The following is a 20,459-nucleotide window of genomic DNA, read 5'->3' as shown; positions in this document are numbered from 1 at the left end:
ATTTTATTTTTTTCTGGGTAACTTTCTTTGTGTCTTCCCTCCACCCTTTGTTTTATCTGTCCTGGAATACTTTTGTATCTGACCATTTGGCCAGTGTTGGTGGTGGCCTTTAAAAATATGCATATGAATCTCTGCATCTAAGACCAGCATTTAAAATCTAGTAATGACAATGCTGTTAAACTAAATAATCTGTAAATGCCAGGTCCCAGGCTTGGGCTGCAGAATCTTTAATATTCTCCCACCTTTCAGAGTTCATGATTCTAAGTTATCTGTGTCAAGCTAAAAATGGAAATATTTTTTTCTCTGAAAGAAAAATTGAAACATAGTAGTCTGGATTTGGTATCCTCTGTGTATTTCTTGATGGTTGCCATTTTGCCAACAAGGCTTCTAGAATCCTGTTTCTAAAATGTACTGCGGTAATGAAATAAAAGTTTAATTTTCTAAATCTTCTGCAAGTTTCATTATATGTACACTAGCCAAAGTCTAATGTCCTGCAATTCGAGATGTAACATTCCAGCATTTTTTGCAAATCTCATCATTTTCAGTAAGGTTTAACAAGAGAATTATAAGTACTTATGAGCTTTCGTAAGACTTACTTATTTTAGTCTCAAAACTAGATTGTGTTCCAAATGTTTTCTAAACAAAATAGAACGTGGAAATCTCCAATAAGTAGGACAGATGGTGAAACAGGCTCTAATACTGCAGTAACCAGAGTGATTTTTCTCTCCCCCTTTGTCATGGAAGAATTCCACTCCAGATTACAACACCCACAGGAAACCAGGGTGCAGATCCTTAGTTGCCTTCGTTTCATCATTAAACATGTCTTAAATGCTCACAATATGTCAGGTGCTTTATGGAACACATATGGATTAGTTCTTGCATAGAAAAAAATGTTTATCCCAGGATGACACTGGACATATGCAATTACTCCCACTAGAACCATATGTATAACAAAAAGGGTTTGGGGACAAAATCGAGAATTTAACAAGGCATGTTTTCTTTCCATTGCAATGTCAGTCCTAATTTTTCCCCCATAACTCTCTGAGGCCAAACTGGTAACAATCTAGATCTGGATTTGGCAATTTACTCAGGGTCAGAATATGCCAAAATTTTGTTATTTAATAGGATTTTTGCAAATCAAGAAAGCTTGTGTGGATTCTTTCTTGGACAACCAACTGCAATCTGGACTTAAATTCTTGGAGTCACCTTGCCTTTGTCCTTGAATGAAACCATCAGCAACAGCTAGGACCTTGAAGTTCAGAGCTGACCTGAAATCAAGCTGGGAAGTCTTTGTATCAGAGAGTAGTGTCAGTTTGATACTAGATTGGAAGTCAAGTATCTAAAAATGAACACTGTAATTATCCATAGTTTCCTTAGTGTCAGACACAGTTAAATATGATACAGGCATATAAATGGCTAGCAAAGTGCTTGCAACATAGTTAATCATTCAATAAGTATTTGTAGAACAAAGGAAGTTCCAAGAACTGTGGTAAGAAAAACATAAATTATGATTCCAGGCCACATGAAAATGAAATTAACATTTGAAAACCAAGTAGATTCATAATTGAGAAATATGGGCTCTGAATCACTGCTTCCTTGACTTAGCCTTTACATGTCAAAAACAGATTTTCTGTCAAGGCCAACGGTAGACATTTTTAAGTTTTAGGGGCAGTAAGAACTTTTCACTGAAGCGCCTCCCCTGATTTCTCCCTTTTGTATTGTTTTCTAAAAGGAAAGAGAAAAACTTAAGGGAGAGTTCACAATTTCAGTAATAGAGATAAAGGGCTTAAATGCTTTGTTCTGCTACTTAGAAAATTAAAGGTTTATAGTTCCTTTCTAGTTTCTCTGGGATGTGGAGAGGAAGGCGCTGGATGCCTGAGGAGGTCAAACAGATATCGCTGCAATAACGCAGAGGACAGGAGGGGAACATCACATTTTAGACTTCTTGCTTCTACTTGAAAAAGCAAACATAAAAGTTGTGTTCCATTACTTTAAACAATCCTGAGGACTCCAGTGGAGAATGTCGGTCGTTTTTAATATGACTGTTTTCCTGTAGGCAGCACAAACATCAGGATGGGAATTCTCTCCGGGCTGTGATTACTGCTTTCTCAAATGTGACTCAACGGAGGCAGCACCTTTTCTTCCCACCTTCGATTCTGCATTAAAAAGGCATAATTATCAGCAAACGTGTTCTACAGAAAGATGAAGAGAGGTGAAATTAAAATTTAAATTCTATAAATGATTGCCTTCCACTGTGTCTTCCGTTGATTCCTTGCGCTGGCATCCCCTGCAGAGCACCCCGCACCCCGAAGGAGGGAAGATCCATGGGGTGCCCCCAGAAGGCACCCCCTCCCCCCACCATCCTCGCCTTAATCATTCCTTCGTCTCCAGGCTCTGCCCTGCTCCGTGGGTGAAATCTCAAGCAGATTCTGTGACCTTCCCTGGACAATCTTAGTCAATAAGTCCTATAGGCAACTTGGTACAAACAAGTTCTCACAGGTATTATGAAAATGTCCCGAGTAGGGGAATATTAAAAAATAACCTGAATTTCTCATAAAATCGCAGCTCCCCCCTTCCCAGGTGTGCACTGCGGTGGACCAGGGCGGGAAAGGGGGGGGCTGCGTCCCGGGGGGGCCGCAGCTGAGGTTTCCGATTCCTGTGCGATGGAGGGAGAAAGGGGAGCAGAGGCTAGAATCAGAGAGGATCTCACTTGGCGATTTTAATCTACCCCGCGATGGTGTTCTTAGGCTGGAGGGCCCCCCGACCAGGCCCCAAAGACTCCGGGAAGTCCCCTCAGAAAGCCCCTTTCTGCCCGGCCGGGCCCGCGCGGCGGTTAGGGCGCCGACCCCCCCGACGGGTCGGTGGTTCCCTCCGGGCGGCCCAGGGCATCGCCTGGGTGCAGGCTGGGCCCCGCCCTGGTCGCGGGCACGCGGGACACAGCCGGCGGGCGCGTGGCTCGCACTTCAGTGCTTCTCCCCCCTCTCCCCTCCCCCTCTCCCCTCCCCCCTCTCTCTCCCTCCCCCCTCTCTCCCTCCCCCCTCCCCCTCCCTCCCCCTCTCCTCTTTCTCTCCCCCCTCCCCCTCCCTCCCCCCTTTCTCTCCCTCCCCTCCCTCCCCCCTTTCTCTCCCTCCCCTCCCTCCCCCCTTTCCCTCCCCCCCTTTCTCTCCCCCCTCCCTCCCTCCCACTCCACCTAAGGTCCAGGGAAGAGACCCTTGGGTGGGCCAACAACAAGCGCGAAGCCCTTTCGGGCGGCGCCACCTCCCTCCCGCTGGGCCTGCGGGAGACTCGCGCCTCCGTCGGGCTCGGCTCCTTGGGGGACAGACTTCAGTCGGGAGACCGAGGGTGGAAAGGGAGCGGGACCTGACGGCAGCAAGACACTTAGGACGGGAAACGGAGACCTCCGCTCCCCCGGTGGCAGGTCCCATGGGGCCCCCAGAGGTTAGGGGACCCGGCTTAGGGGGAAGAGGGGGAGGGAAGGGCCCTGGGTGCTCCTGGAGGGACAGCGCTGGGACCTTCGTTTTCGGGGTTTAAAGGCGGGGCTTTAGGGGGGCCTTCGGGGCGGAGCGATGGAGTGCTCCCCAGCTTTACGCCGGGACCAGAAGGAGGCTCCTGCTCCTGACCCGCCCGTCCTTGGGTGTGGCTGGAAGTGGCCCCCTGGGTTTCTGCTCCCGCCCCCCCGGGGGGGTGCTGGGGGTCCGCCGCCAGCGCCCCGTTTCCCGCCGCGCTGACCCCCAGCCTTGCAAGGTCTCAGGTGCGGGTCGAAGGCCACGCGCTTCCAGGAGACGCGGGTTAAGTCCCGAGCGGTCCCTGCCCGTCTGCCCTCCCCCACCCTTTCCTCGCGGGAGGGAAGATTCAATACTCTTTCTCAAATAAATTTTTTCTTCAGAAACAGCCGTTTTTCTTGGCTCCTCCAACCTTTAAATAACTCAAAAAATATATAAATATTTTTAAATCCTCACCGGAGGATATTTTTTCCATTGCTTTTCAGAGAGAGTGGAGGGGAGAGAGAAACATCGACGTGAGAGGCACAGACACTGGCTGCCTCCTGCAGGCCCACTGAGCCGAACCGCCCGGGCTCAGGCGTTTTTTTAAGCTAAGAACTAGAAAACTGTTTAGCTACCTCCTTGTACAGGTCTTGCATGAGGTACTTCAGCACTTATCACATTTGTTTCCTAACTTTGGCTAAAACTAAGAAAGACTTACTTTAACATCTCTTATGACGTTAACAACCACCTGTTATGATGGTTGGTAATTAATTTACACTTATTTTCTTTTTTTAATTTATCTTTATTGTTGAGAGCATTGCAGATGTCCCTGTTTCTCCCATTACCCCTTTCCACCCTGCTACCCCCTCCCCAGGCCCTCACCAGACCATTGCCTGCGTCCATGGGCCGCGCATATACGCATATAAATTCTTTGGTCAACCTCTTCTGGTCCCATCCCCTTCCCTCTGGGATCCCTCAGTCTGTTCCACGCTCCTACACTGCTTTTCTTATTGGAAACATCTATCAAAAAAGTGAGGCTCTTGCCTCTCTGAGGTTGAGATTTTAGGGGAGAGAATGAGGCCAGTTAGGTAAGGAATCTTGTCAAACGTACTGCATCTCAGTTTATTACGGCATCTATTTATTCATGTTTCCAGGTGAGTACTTATCTCAATTAAGACAATTTTAAACCCCATTATTTAATTTCACGTAAGTTCAGGGACAAAGACCCCGCCATTCTCCAGACCTGGGTTTGGGCTCTGTCCCTGCCCGGCGGAGGGCTGCCTGCGTGTGGCCCAGGAGCGGGTGCGCAGTGCCCAGCGGCATCTCTGCCTCGGCTGTGAGACAAGCACTGTCTCTCCTCGCCTCGCAGGCAGGGCTTCACGGCTTAGTCCACTTTGGAAGTTGGTTGGTTATCCTTTCAGCTTGTACCAGGGAATATTAGTTGTAGAATAATGCATCACTATAAATTAATACTTTAATTAATCCATTCAACAATTCTTTTATTTTTATTTTTTAGTTTAATTGTAGCAGTATGTTTAATTCAAGTCCAACCTATGAGGTCAGTATTGAGTGAATTTTATAATTCATCTTTTAAAATCTTAAAATCAGTAAATCTACTAAATCATTCTTAAGGGACCTGTCCAATCATAATTTTGGCTTTTATTGGTAGAAAACATATTTTAAGGTGGAAAAATAATCATTATGAAGCATAGAGAGCTTTCAACCATTTCTTTAGAAACACATCTTAATAACAGCAACCGCTCATCATGTTACAGAACAGAAAGGATCACTTTACTGTGGCGCACACAGTCCTGCCAGTTCCTGATGCCCCAAATAGTTCTCTGAGACTTTTCTGCTTTGTTAAGGCCTCAGGGGAAGCAAAGGGGCCCTAGGCTTGCCCTTCTGGTGACGAGCTTCATGCGCATTTGCTTGTCAGTAGGCACTGTTGCTGATTCTCTGCAACCTCCCTGTCTTGCCCCAGTGAGTGGTGACCCTGGAGCCCAGGCTTCAGGCCAGTGTCTACCAGCTGGCCCGGCTCAGGGCAGCTACTTTTGTCTGTGTCCGGGAGCTCCCGTGGCCCTGGTTCACTAACTCTCCCAGCAGCTGGCCTGTGTTGTCAGGGGCCTCTTCACACATCTTCTTAAATTGGGGCACTCACCCAGCCTCCCTGTACACGTGCTTTGCCCGCTGGTAGAGGTTGAAGATGGGCACTCAGGCTTTGGGTTCAGAGTCCCTGGGGGACAGCTGCAGACCTCCTCAGGGCTACAGGGTTCAGGGTGACAAGCATCCTCTGTGATCAACAGCATTTCTTCCAGACTGAACCCTAGGTTGGCCTGCACCTCCTCCAGCCGCAGTACTTTTTCCCACTGTCAGCTTTTGTACTTAGCCAAGAGCTTTTCGGCCGGCGGACGCTGCATCACTCTGATGTTAAAATGGGAAGTTGCTGCCTTATTCTTTCCACACAACTTTTAGCAATCACAAAGGCTGCTCCACCCGGGAGTTTCACAGCAGTGACCCTCGGAAGACTAAACTCTATCAACTTGGCAGTTCCTTCCTCTGCAAGAAATTACATGGGCTGGTCCATCCCTCCTCCTTTGGTGCCAGTGTAACGCTCACTCTTGGCACATATTTCTGCAAGTTCCACCCTAAACAGGTTCATTCCCAAACTGTGAGTGTCCCAAAGCCAGCACGACAGACCAAAGCACTAGAGCCGGAGAGCCAAAACTGGGTGGGAAGGTCCCATCCACCAAGCAATTCGTTCCAGTTTTGGTTACTAAGCCCAAAGTGTTCCTGAATTCCTTTACATTCACATGGGAAGTAGTTGTGCCAGAGGCTTGGTTTTGTCAATCTGAATGTTAGCATGCGCGCTGAGGTCTGGGTACAAGGGATCTCTACTGGCCAGTGGAGAGATACATTTTCACAGGTTTCACAGCTATAACATCTTGTTTTATAGCCATAGGAAGAAGAGAATATCCACAGAAATCCACGTGTCCTAACCTTGTCTTTGCCAAATCGAAGAGAACACCACCAGTACTTCCTCTGTAGTGTTCATCGAGGACCCCAGCTTCTGCGAGTCTGAAGCGTTTTGCAGCCAAGCCAGAGTGGAGCTGCTGTTCCATAGCCCCTGTAGGAAGCCTGTCTGCACGTCCGTTTTCACCGGGGTTTCTCCATAGGTGGTGCTGTGTGGTCACAGACGCTGCGCAGGGCACAGCCCTTGGCCAGGGGATGGGGACCTGGTCAGGGCGCTGGTGTGCGGAGAGCTGGAGAGCTGGCCAAGCAGGGCCCATGCCATCCTCCTCTCCTCTGCAGCGGGGACCACTTGCCACGTCCCTGGGGCCGCGCTGCCCACAGCCTGGACACCCAGGTTCTATCTCAGGGGCCCCAAGAGCATAGGAACCGCACCGCGATGCCTGGGACAGTCGCCTGCCCTCAGTGTCGGGCCTTGGGCTGTGGGTAAGGCAGCAGGTTCAATTTCCTTACCTAATTTCATTTCTGAAGAATGTTGGGAACTTCAAGATGCATAAGGAGAAATAAGACAAGTACAAAAATTTAATGTGATACATAATCTTGGAGTGTGATTAAGATACTCAAGAAAAAATTCTGCAAGGCTCTCCCTTTGGAGCAGCCTCCCCCCCCCCCCCCAGGGCCCTGCTTTTGCCTCTGTAACTTGTTTCCTGTGAATATTGAAAGAGATTCACTCTGGGTTGTGAAGGGTGAGGCACTGAGGCCTTCGAAGGCATTTCTTTTCATCTGGGCCTTGAACATGGAGTAGGAGGCTACAGTAGGAGCCGTGTCCCGCCAGACTGAGAAACAGCGTGCACATAGTGAAAATATCGGGCTTAGTTTTAGTAAAACCTTGTTGTATATGACATATGAATGAGAAAAAACTAAAAGGGAAGGCTTCAGCCAGGCTTGGGAGAGTCATAAATGCCAGTGTTAGAAAGATTAAACTTTATTCAATTAGGAGAATGCGTGAGGGATGATATTGAAATTTCTGAGGAAGAAAATTAAATAATTGGGTCAGGTATTGAGAATGGTTAAACTGGTAACAGAAAAGGTAAAATAAATAAAATGCTTGAAAATGGAAAATGGAAGGTAAAAATGGATTTAAAAAGATGATTTAATCAAGAAGCAACGAGTTGCTGCATGAGTACAGAGGCAGGAGAGGAGAGCGCACTGAGGCAGAGTGGGTAAGACTTGAGCACTGCTCTGACGCGGAGATTAGAGGGGGAGACTAGTCATTATGACTTCAGGGTTTATACCCTGAAGGTGTAATTATCCAAAACAGGGAAGAAGAAGCTCCAATACAAGAAATAACCGGTGACATAAAACCAAGTGTGATTTTTGATGTTCACAGGAGAGAGCCATCAGGGGCTGGGATAGTGGGAAAAGGCCTTCTTTGAAAGCCGTGAAAGTGGAACAAGAATTCCTAGTAAAAATGTGGGATAGGATGGAGCTGTCTGATTAAAGGGCTCTGCTGTTTGCCTCTTGGTTTTCTAATGAAATATGTTGTTACAGGGTAGTCTGTCCTTCAGACTGTAGCCAAGATGATTGGGAGTAGGAGGAAGTGAGGTTTAGGTTCACTTAGATTGATATTTAAGCTAGAAGGAAGAGACTTCTTAAAACTGGGTCTTTTTTTTCTTTTTTTAACTTATTTTTAATTAACAAACAGTAGAATTCACTATTTTTGATGTATAGTTCTAAGAGTATTGAGCAATTCATAAAGCCATGTGGCTGCCACCAAAATCAACATATGAGCCCGGCCGGGCGTGGCTCAGCGGTTGAGCGTCGACCTAGGATCCAGGGGATTGGGGTTCGATTCCTGGTCGGGGCACATGCCCGGGTTGTGGGCTCGATCAATGACTCATCATTGGTGTTTCTATCTCTCTCTCTCCCTCTCCTTTCCTCTCTCTGAAATCAATAAAGATATATTTAAAAAAAACAACAACATGTGGAACATTTCAATCCACCCTCCCCCCAAATTTTCTCACGGTGCCTTTCTTCCATTATCAGTAAGACCCGCCTCTACATCTGACCACGGCACCCACACACCTGCTTTCTTCCCCCATAGTTTCTCCTTTTTAGAAAGTTGTGGGAGGCACTCTCCCCAGTCATAACCCCTGGTCATAAAAACTCGCCTTATTGCGCTACATTATATGGTTGTGCCTAATCACACAGAGAGCTTCTGCCGGCTGAAAACAAAAGGCAGTCAGAGATGCAAAGCAGGAAGGAAGCTGATTCAAGGCACCTTCGCTGCCTGGCTGTGGCAGGGGGGTCACGTGCCGAGACCTGAAAGAGGCCTCCGGGGGCAGGGAGCAACCCCTCCCTGACGGGCAGCAGGGAGCCGGACACCTGCGTCCTGCAATCATAAGGAGCTACATTCTGCCAACAGCCTGAGTGAGGTTGGAAGTTGCTTCTTCTCCAGAACCACCGGGTAAGAACCCAGCCCAGATGACACCTTGGTTTGTCCTTGTGAGATCCTAAGCAGAGCTCAGCTGAACCTGCCCCGGGCTTCTGACACAGGGAGATGTGTGAGCTGATAAGTGGACGTTGTTTTAAGCTGATGATTTTGTGTTAATCTGCTAGGTAACAATAGAAAATGAGTAGCCGTACAAATAAAGTCATAGAGCGTGTGGCCTCTTGGGACTGGATTATTTCATTCAACGTGATGCGCTGAGACCCATTCATTCTGCCGTATGGACCAGCGGGCACCATCCCATTTACGGAATGGGCCACGGTTTGCTAATGTATTCATCACCTGAGGGCCATTTGGGCTGTGTCTGGTTTTTGGAGATAGAAGAGAGGCTGCTCTAATCATTAGTACACAAGTTTTGTGTGAAAAGAAGTTTTCATGTCTCTTGTGTAGCTATCTGTGAGTGGAACTTCTGTGCCACGTGATAAGTGCCATGTGAAAATGTGGGAGAAGCAGACAAGCTGTTTTCTAAGGTGGCCGTGCCCCATTGCATTCGCAGCGGTGACATGCGGGAGTCCCAGGGGTACCGTCAGAGTTGCTCAGGTTAGCCCTGCTAATAGGTGTATAGCAGAATGTTCTTATCAAATTTCATTTTAAATGTATTTATGACAAACTTCAGAGGTTCTGCATAAATTATCACATTCGTAAAACTGATATAAACATAGCGTATTTTAGCTTCTTCACTTGGAAATCATACTTTGAAAACGTGCCACTGGCCCAGACGCTACATCTTCAGACAATGACAGTTTTCATTGAGATACTAAGAAAGCAGGTTTGGACTGAGATCCACTTGTTTAATTAACGTTTACTGATATCAGCTGCTGGCTATGTGCCAGGCACGATGCTGGGTGCTCTGGATAAAAGATGAGAAATAGGGCCCCGCTCTCGAAACCCCTGTGCTCTGTGAGCAAACATGCGTGGAACTGTAATGTAGCCTGGTAGACGTCATGACAGGGCTGTGAAGGTGCTAGAGGGTCATGGGTAGGGAGCGATGGGTTCAGCTGGAGGGAGCAGGCTGGGGAGGTGATGGGACATGTCTGCGGGCGTGCAGGCTGGGGAGGAGATGGGACATGTCTGCGGGCGTGCAGGCTGGGGAGGTGATGGGACATGTCTGCGGGCGTGCAGGCTGGGGAGGAGATGGGACATGTCTGCGGGCGTGCAGGCTGGGGAGGTGATGGGACATGCCTGCAGGTGTGCAGGCTGGTGAGGAGATGGGACATGTCTGCGGGCGTGCAGGCTGGGGAGGAGATGGGACATGTCTGCGGGCGTGCCTGCCTGAGCCTGGACTCCCTGGCCGTGAACATGAGTGGTGGACAGTGACGGACATAGACCGCCGGGGGCCGGATGGAATCATTTAAGCAACCAAAGTTTGAGAACGAAGAGATGTTTTCTCTCAAATTCTTTCAGATTTCTAGAAACCTTTCCAAATAACTATACTGGATGTATAAACTTCAGGACGGCATGTGACAAGATTCTGTACATTTCCAGTAGGAGGGATTCTCATTCTTACACATGTGTTTTCATGGTGGAAACACAAACCTGGGCACAACAAACGTGCTTTGGAATTATTTTTTGAGGGCCATGAGTAAACATAGTAAACAGGATATTTTGACAGAATCTTTCTCACCCTGATGTTGTCTGTATTGAGAAGTTAGTCAGTCATATATGTAGTACGTGTGTGTGCATGTGTGTGTGTGTGTGTGTGTGTGAATAAGGCAGAGTTAGTTGGGAATGGTTAGAAATAAAACCTCACGAGGGCCAACTACTGTGCTTGTAAGTGGCCAGTGCCTCGATCTTTGAATCTCTTATTGCAGAACAATCTACCTAAATTCTAACATGAAGAGTACAGTACATGCTGAAGAGAATAAAAGAGACATTTGTAGTTGTCTCTCTAGCAAATCCAGGGTTTCTGTATCCAGGGCCAGAGCACATGCGGCGGGATTGTACGAGTGAAGGACAACTGTGAGCAACATTGTGCCAAACAAGTTGGGAACTGCACATAATTGAATAAGCGTCGGGTTAATCACCCCATCACTGAAAAATCATTGTGAAAAGCATTCTCACACACAGTGCCTGAGTTCTAAAGGAAATATTTGGACATTCTGAATTTTATTTGATTTTAAATTTTAGAAGAGTTTTCACTGAGGTAACATTTACTTTTGAGGTGTGTAATCTGGGCTTGGCAGGTTGTAATTCAGTAGCCTTAGCTGCTCACTGCCTGTGTATGAATGGTGCTGAGACTGCAATCCAGTATCTTCCACAGAAATGTAGACATAAGCACAGGACAGCTTTCTCTGTTCTACTCATAATAGCTCCCTCGCGGCCCGGATGCAACCAAAGACGCTAGACATGTAAATAAGACGGCCTCTGAGCGCGGACAGAATGTGATTGGTGTACCCACAGCAGAAGTCAGTGCATCTGGGGCAACTGCAGAATGTGCTAGAATGTGTCCAACGCCCTGAAGCGTTTCTAAAGCTGCCTACAGAACATAAGGGCTGAGTCTAGAGAATATGACTGATTTGTGCCCAGCAACATATTTTCAAAATATGAGGTGCATTTTCTTTTGTTTGTTTGGGGCTTTTTGCAACCTATCAGCCTGAGCTGGGTTTTGTGAGAGCTACTGAGACACCATATTGCAATTTTTGAGAGCTCTGCTTTTGATGGCTTGCAATAAACCACACAGGATATTCCCATTGGGAAAAAAGAAGTTGTAAACTGTCACGAATATTATCATTTACATGATTTGGAGCTTGGGGATCTCTTGTTTAGATTTTTAACTCCAGATAATCACAGATTTTTCTGTTTTGGAAACAACAATTTGAATGTAAACCAACTCAAAGAGGCACAGTAAGGCAATTTCAACAAACTAATTAATTGATATAAAAAAAGTTTCACGTGCTCTGAATTTTTTTTTTTTTGAGTGTGATTCAAGAACACACTTTATCTGCAGAATCTGAAAAGTAGCTTTATTGATAAACACAGAGTAGAACTCAACTATCTGTCTCTAAGATGACATCAGCCAGGTAGCACTGTGAAAATATTTTAACACTCATCCAAAAGAGGTAATTAGGAAGCGTCAGATCAAAACATTGATTTAAAAAGTTTATAAAAACCCAAACAAACAAATTGGTTCTACAAACAAGAAAAGGATTTTTATTTTCATAAAACTATTAATTTAGAATTTTAAATGATAGAATTAACATCTCTGTCATGTTCAGAGCATACAGAATAGTGGCAGATATCAAACTTTTTAAAAAAATTTTTACTTATTGATTTTTAACATAGAAACCCACACCCGAAACCTATATGTTCATATTAACCATTGTCACCCCAATAAATTTAATAAAAAAAAATTATTGATTTTTAATTTTTATTTATTTATTTATTTATTTATTTATTTATTTATATTTATCTTCATTCTAGGATATTTTTCCCGTTGATTTTTAGAGAGAGTGGAAGGAAGGGGGGAGAGAAAGGGAGGGAGAGAGAGAGAGAAACATCAATATGAGAGAGACACATTGATTGGTTACCTCCCCGGGGCTGGGGATCAAACCCAAGACCTTTCAGTGCACGGCCCTACACCCCTCAAACCTCTGACCCATACCTGCCAGGGTTATTAATTTTTAGAGAGAAAGAGGAAGACAGAGAGAGAGAGAGAGAGAGAGAGAGGAACATTGATTCGTTGCTCACTTCTTTATGCATTCATTGGTTGACTCTTGTATGTGTCCCAACCTGGGATCAAACCCACAACCCTGACCTTGGAGCACAGGGACGATGCTCTAACCAACTAAGCCACCTGACCAGGGCCTTCAAGCTTTTTTAAAATTTGTTTTTCCCTCCAAACAAAGATATTCTTCTTGATTTTTCTACAAATGCTGACATCTTATTAGAATTACTTTCAAAGGGAAGTATATGCTTTAAGAGCAAATAAACCAGATGAATAATCCATTTGACCATCCTGTAAAAGTAAATGTAACCTGTCTATAAATAAATATCCTATAACTTTTTATTAACAAAAGTAGAAATATATACCTATGGACATTTTTAAAGACTCAGCCTATCTAATTTTAAAAATCTTTGTACATATCCTTTATTCAGTTTATGAAAGTGTTACGTTATATGTTTAAGTCAATTGTAAACCACCACCACTAAGTGGGAAACATTTTACTGCTCATTAGTTTAACAAAGATTTATCAAGGACCAGAAGTCACTCATTCTCGCCGCTCCACTGCGCCCCTTCCACTGGGCGCTATCGCCGTCTCTCACCCGGGCCACTGCGGCAGCCTTGGAATAGACCCTCTGCGCCTGCCCTTGTTTCTTACTCTCAGAGGGCAGCCAGGATGGTCCTTTTCAAGTAGCGCTCATCTTTTGGCCCTTCTCTGCGTAAGCTTTAGGTCATTTCCCATTTCATTAAGAGTAAAAGCCAATATCTTTCTGCTGGCCCCAAACACCCCAGATGCCCGTTCCCACCCCCTATCCTCACAGCCGCTCTGACTCCATCTCCCGTCTCTTCCCCGCTTGCTTATGCTGTTCCAGCTCCGTCGCAAACTGGGCCCTTCTCAGAGGGCTTCGGGTTCCCTCCCGCTTCAGGACGTTCCCACTGCTGTTTCCTTTGCTTGGAAAGCTCTTCCCAGCTGTCTGCGCGAGTCACTCTCTCACTTTCTGCAGGTGTTGGCTCAAATGTCACCTTCTCATTCAGGACCTCCTCGTCCATCCCAAGACTGTGGCACCTCCCTACTCCCCACAAATGCGCAGATTGTATCTGCCTTGCCTCACATGAGTTTTTGTTATTACTTAACACTTACCACAAATAGACTATGTATTTTACTTACTAATCTCATTTATTGTTGGTCCATCCACTGGAATATAGATGTCGTGGGGCAATGCATGTTCTCGTTCTATTTATTTATTTATTTTTTAAAAGTTTCTTTATCTTCATTGTTGAAAACATTACAGATGCCCCTATATACCACCACTGGCCCCTCCATCCCACATCCACCCACCCCCAGGTCTTCCCAAGACCAATGTCTATGTCCATGGGTTATACTTATAAACATTTAAGTTATTTGATTCAGCTCTCCCCATCCCCTCCCCCATCCCCACCTTCCCTCTGAGATCCCTCAGTCTGTTCCACATTTCTATATCTCTAGATCTATTTTGCTCATCAGTTTATTCTGTTCATTATATTCCACATATAAGTGAAATCACATGTCTTTCTCTGACTGGCTTATTTCACTTAGCATAATACTTTCTAGTTCCCTCCATGTTGTCCCAAAGGGTATGAGATCCTTCTTTTTTATGGCTGCATAGTATTCCATGGTGTAAATGTACAAGGTTTATATCCACTCATCTAGCGATGGGCACTTGAGCTGTTTCCAGATCTTAGCTATTGTAAATTATGCTGCTATGAACATAGGGGTGCATAAGTTCTTTCTGATTGGTGTTTCGGGTTTCTTAGGATATATTCCTAGAAGTGGGGTCACTGGGTCAAATAGCAAGTCAATATGGGTAATTTTTTGGGGAACCTCCATCCTGCTTTCCATAGTGTCTGCACAAATCGGCATTGCCCCCGGCAGTGTACTAGGGTTCCCCTTTCTCCAGCACTTCGTCATTTGTTGATATGTTGATGGAGCCATTCTGACAGGTGTGAGGTGATACCTCATTGTGGTTTTAATTTGCATCTCTCTGGTGACTAGTGACATTGAGCATTTTTTTATATGTATCTTAGCCATCAGCATGTCCTCTTTGGAGAAATGTCGATTTAGGCCCTTTGCCCATTTTTTAATTGGATTGTTTGTCTTCCTTTTGTTAAGTTGTATGAATTCCTTATAAATTTTGGATATTAACCTTTTATCAGATGTGTGGTTGGCAAATATGTTCTCCCATACAGTGGGCTCCCTTTTTGTTTTGTTGATGGTTTCTTTTGCTGCGCAGAAGCTTTTTATCTAGTTCCATTTGTTTATTTTCTCCTTTGTTTCTCTTGCCTTAAGAGATGTATCGCCAAACATATTGCTATGAGAAGTCTGGAATTTTCCTGCCTACGTTTTCTTCTAGGACTTTTATGGTTTCACACCTTACACTTAAGTCTTTTATCCATTTTTAATTTACTTTGGTGTATGGTGTAAGTTGATGGTCTAATTTCATTTTTTTACATGTACCTGTTCAATTTTCCCAACACCATTTATTGGAGACGCTGTCTTTACTCCATTGTATGTTCTTGCCTTTTTTGTCAAAAGTTAATTGATCATAATGGCATGGGTCAATTTCTGGGTTCTCTGTTCTGTTCCACTGATCGATTTGTCTGTTCTTGTGCCAGTACCAGGCTGTTTTGATTACACTGGCTTTGTAGTATACCTTGATGTCTGGTATTGTGATCCCTCCAACTTTGTTCTTCTTTCTCAAGATTGTCATGGCTTTTGGGGTCTTTTTTGGTTCCATATAAATTTTTGAAGTGTTTGTTCTAGATCTGTAAAATATGTTGTTGCTATCATATTTATTGATTTCTGAGTATTGTACCAGCCTTCCATCCCTGGCATAAATCCCACTTGGTCATGGTGTATGATCTTTTTAATATATTGCTGGATCCTATTTGCTAATATTTTGTTGAGGATTTTAGGATCTATGTTCATCAGGAATCTTAGCCTGTAATTCTTTCTTTGAAGTGTCTTTATCTAGTTTTAGAAGTAAATGCTGGCCTTTTAAAAAGAGTTTGGAAGTATTCCTTCCTCTTGGATTTTTTGAAATAGTTTGAGGAGGATAGGTGTTAATTCTTCTTTGAATGTTTAGTAAAACTCCCCTGTGAAGCCATCTGGGTCAGGGCTTTTGTGTGCTGGGAGCCCTTTGATTACTGCTTCAACTTCCTCAGCAGTTATTGGCCTATTCAGGCTTTCTGACTCTTCCTGACTGAGGTTTGGAAGGTTGTATTTTTCTAGGAATTTTTCCATTTCATCCAGGTTGTCCAGCTTGGTGGCATATAGTTGTTCATAATATTTTCTTACAATCCTTTGTATTTCTGTTGAGTCAGTTGTTATTTCATCTCTTTTGTCTCTGATTTTCTTTATTTGGGTTCTCTCTCTTTGTTTCTTGACGAGTCTGCCTAAAAGTTCATTGATCTTGTTTACCTTTTCAAAGAACCAGCTTTTGGTTTCATTGATCTTCTGTATTGTTTTTTTTAGTCTCTATGTCATTTATTCCTGCTCTGATCTTTATTATTTCCTTCCTTCTACTTTGGGCTTTTCTTGTTGTTCTCTAAGTTTTTAAGTTTTACTCTCAGAGAGTCTATTAGAAGTTTTTCTTGTTTTTCAAAGTAGGCTTGTAGTGCTATGAACTTCCCCCTCAGGACTGCTTTCCTTGTGTCCCACAGATTTGAAGTTGTTGTGTGTTCATTTTTATTTGTTTCCAGGAAGTTTTTTATTTCTTTCTTGATCTCTTTGGTAACCCATTCATTGTTTAAAAACATGCTATTTAGCACCCATATGTTTTAATGTTTTTTAGTGTTTTTATTGTAGTTGATTTCTAATTTCATTGCATTGTGATCTGAGAAAATGCTTGATATGATTCCAGTCTTCTTGAACTTGTAAAGACTTGTTTTGTGTCCTAACATGTGGTCCAACTTTGAGAATGTCCTGTGTGCACTTGAGAAGAATGTATATTCTGCAGCTTTAGGGTAGAAGAATGTTCTGTAAATGCCAATTAAATCCATCTGATCTAGTGTGTCATTTAGTTTCATTGTTTCCGTGTTGATTTTTTTTCTGGAAGACCTATCCAGTAAAGTCAGTGGGGTGTTAAAGTCCCTTAATATGACTGTATTGCTGTCAATTTCTCCCTTAAAGTTCTCTAGAAGATTTTAAAAATAAATTTAGGTGCTCCTATATTGGGTACTTATATGTTTATCAGGGTTCTATCCTCTTATTGGATTGATCCCTTTAGTGTTATGTAATGAGCTTTCTTGTCTCTCCTTATGGTCTTCATTTTGAAGTCAATTTTGCCTGATATGAGTATTGCTACCCCAGCTTGTTTTTCATTTCCATTTGCATGGGAAATTTTTTTCCATCCCTTCACTCTCATCCTGTGTGAGTCTTTTGTTCTGAGGTGGGTTTGTTGTAGACAACAAATAGTTGGGTCATGTTTTCTTATCCATTCAACCACACTATATATTTTTATTGGGGTATTTAATCCATTTACACTTAAGGTTATTATTAAAAGATACTTCTCTACTACCGCTTTGTTTCTTTATGCCTTTGCTTCTCATTCTCTCTATTTCTCCTTCTAATTATAGTAGTTCTTTTAACATTTCCTGTACTGCTGGTTTTGTGGTGATAAACTTCTTAAACCTTTTTTTGTTCAGGAAGCCCTTTATTTCACCATCCATCTTGAATGATAACCTTGCTGGATAGAGAGGTCTTGGTTTCAGATCCTTGTTTGCATTACCTTGAATACTTCATGCCATTCCCTTCTGGCCTGTAGAGTTTCTGATAAGAAGTCAGCTGACAGCCTTATGGGAGCTCCTTTGTAGGTAACAGATTGCTTCTTCTCTTGCTGCCTTTAATATTCTCTCTTTGTCTTGAATTCTTGGCATTTTGATTATGATGTAGCTGGGCATGGTCCTCTTTGGGTTCTTCTTGCTTGGGACTCTCTGTGTCTCCTGAACTTGTGTGACTTTTTCCTTGACCAGGTTAGGGAAATTTTCTGCCATTATTTAATCAAACAGATTTGCCTATTGAATAACCCTTGCTTACTTTCAACTTCCTTTGGCACTCCTATAAAACGAATATTGTTACATTTCATATTGTCCCACAGCTCCTTTAGACTGTCCTCCTGTTTTTTAATTGTTTTCTCCTTTTGGGTTATGTGAAAATATTCAGATATTACTTTATCTGTTTATTATTTGACTCCTTCTACCAGGATGTAAGCTCTTTCTCCTCACAATGTCTCCAGAGACTAAAAACCATTTTTCAAGTACTCCTGAAATGTAATAGGTGGATAGTAAGTTTAACTGAATGAATGAAAATAGGAAACCATTAAAATCTTTTAACTTACTTATATGAACTTGGAAAAACAGGTGTCAGAGTATCCTGGCAGAGAGACCCTGAGCATCTACACTGAAGATAGAGAGAACTGACAGCTGGAAGATATTTCATTAAAGAAATCAATGTGGCCCTATCACTGTCAAGAAATGGAGAATTGCAGTGAAATCAAAGGAGAGTACCCCAAAGATCACTCACTCTGTAATTGTCATTGAATGAGTCAAAAGTAATCTTGAGAAAGATTCCAACTGGATGAAATAGTTAATATGGGGTATTAACAATTAGCAAATGTTACTCTGCGGTTGGGGATCATTCTGTGCACAAATTTGTTTTCCTGTTGTTAGCGTGGCATATTTTTGCAAGATTATTGTTGCTTTTATTATTGTGCATTTATTTGCAATTGAAGGCCCATAAGAGGCATGGACTGCTCCCCTGGAGTAAATTATGCACTTTGGGGAAGTTTGTATCTTATCTTTGGAGCCATCAGGGTCCTATGGAGTAAACTGCTACTCTCCCATTCCCACCTCATTTGCACACATGTTTCCCTCATGATAACATAGCCTTAAAGAAAAATCAACTCTCTTTCTCTTTCCTAGCCACCACATCTCCCTGAACAATTTACCTGGAGAACTGACTGATCAGTGTACCTCACAACCACGTTTTACTCTTAGAAAGTATTAAAAATCTCAAAGAACTTTGGTTTATGTGAGTTTTGCTATTCATATTCACCATATTAGAAATGGAAACTGTATGCTTGTAAGAGAATGAGACTGAAAATTAAATACTATTATCATTAAACAGTATTGCTTTGAAAATAATTTTGACCTCACAGATACCTTAAAAGAGTAGCAGGGACCCCAAGGACCCAGAATCACACTTGGACAACAACTAGTATATGATAATAGCTAGCATTCATGTAGATCTAGTCAGGCTGCCCGTTGCTTCTATGAGGGGAAAAAAAAATTCCATATTCTTCATAGAGGAGGTATAAGGGTTGGATGCAGTAATACTAGTAAAAGTTTCTTTCACAAGTATAAATTCTTATGCATATGTAAGAACAAATTTTAGAGTTATTAAGCTCAGTCAAAACTTAAGTTTTGAAAATCTGACTTTTTTTTTTTCATTGGTTTTTGAAGTTTCTTCCTTCTATCTTTCTGAACTATGGGTGATAAATTTTCAAAAATCACATCTAGGGTCATTTTGATTAGCTGGAAGCAGGAAATAGTTTGGCATATTTACCAGTAAAATCTAAGAGTTTTTGCTCATAGTGCATTGGTTTATGCTTTCTTCTCAGACTCAAGTTATAAATCATGAAATATCAAAATGCCAGCTCATGTGTCTCTCACAAAGAACAAGATAGCATCATTAACGCCAAATGCAAACTGAGAGTGCCATCAATCCATTCAAATCCTGTAAAGAAAGTTTGTTGGCAAGACGGACTAATATTCCTATAAATTACAGTATCTAAACTTTTCTTGGTGTTTTTCATTTACAATGCTCTCTTCACACTCATGGTATGGTCTCCACAGTAATTCTGTGAGGTTACAAGTTATTTTCCACGTCTCTGTTTTAGAGAAAGGAAAAAGAGAGGTTTAGGGAATGTCTTATTTTTTCTGTGGTTGCTGTACAAATCACCATAGATATAGTGACTTCAAACAACACAACTTTACAACGCAATTTACAGGCCTTTAATTCAGAAACCCAAAATGGTTGTCACTGGGCTAAAGTCAAGGTACTGGCAGGGTGGCTTTCAGGGGAGAATCCATTTCCCAGCTCCAGAGACTGCCCGCATCCTTTGTCCCACCGCCTTTCCCTCTCTCTTCAATAGCAGCAGCTCTGAGCTGAGTCCTTCTCAGGTTGCCCTTTCTCCTCTGCCTCTGACTCCTCATTCCCTCTTCTGCTTCTAAAAGACCCTCTGCACCCACCGGGATAATCCAAGATAATCTTCCTATTTTAAAGTCATCTGATTAACAAACTTAATTCCATTAGCGAACTTAATTTTCCTTTCCCATGTACCCTAATACATTTATAAATTTCTGGGATTGGGACATAGATGTCTTTGGGGGAAAGGGGCATTATTCTGCCCAGAAGAAGAAAGATGAGCAATTTGCCAAGTGCACCAAGGTAAAGAGGGTGGGTTCCGGCTCCCACCTCGCCCTCTGACTCCCTTGTTCTTCCAAGGCAAGCTGTCCTTGCTCTTACCAGTCTCACCAAAGAATGAGGGGCACTAGTACCGCTGGAAAGGGTTGGGGCAGAGAGCAGTGGGCCGTGGAATCGGCCCCACTCACGAGGGATTTGGGGCCTTTGTGGAGAGGTTGTAGGCTAGAGAAAGGGTTGTTTGCTAAAGCAAATAAGAACTTGGATCTTTCCTCTGTGTCTACATTTTGTCTTTATTGATATCTACTCTTTATATTCTCTTTGTTTCCTTAAATCATCAAGATATGGAAATGACATAATTTAAATGTCAGGATATGT

General features: G+C 43.3%; 1 pseudogene across 1 annotated transcript; it reads right to left on the bottom strand.

Moving 5' to 3' along the window:
• Nucleotides 1-5,504: 5,504 nt before the first annotated feature.
• LOC308557516 (N-acetylgalactosamine kinase pseudogene) lies at nucleotides 5,505-6,772 on the bottom strand (annotated as a pseudogene). The gene has a single exon. The product of its transcript is annotated as an N-acetylgalactosamine kinase pseudogene (transcript).
• Nucleotides 6,773-20,459: the final 13,687 nt, after the last annotated feature.

The sequence above is a fragment of the Miniopterus schreibersii genome, assembly GCF_964146895.1.
Source record: "Miniopterus schreibersii genome assembly, chromosome: 5".
Taxonomy (NCBI): Eukaryota; Metazoa; Chordata; class Mammalia; order Chiroptera; family Miniopteridae; genus Miniopterus; species Miniopterus schreibersii.
This window is presented reverse-complemented; position numbering and strand designations above follow the sequence as displayed.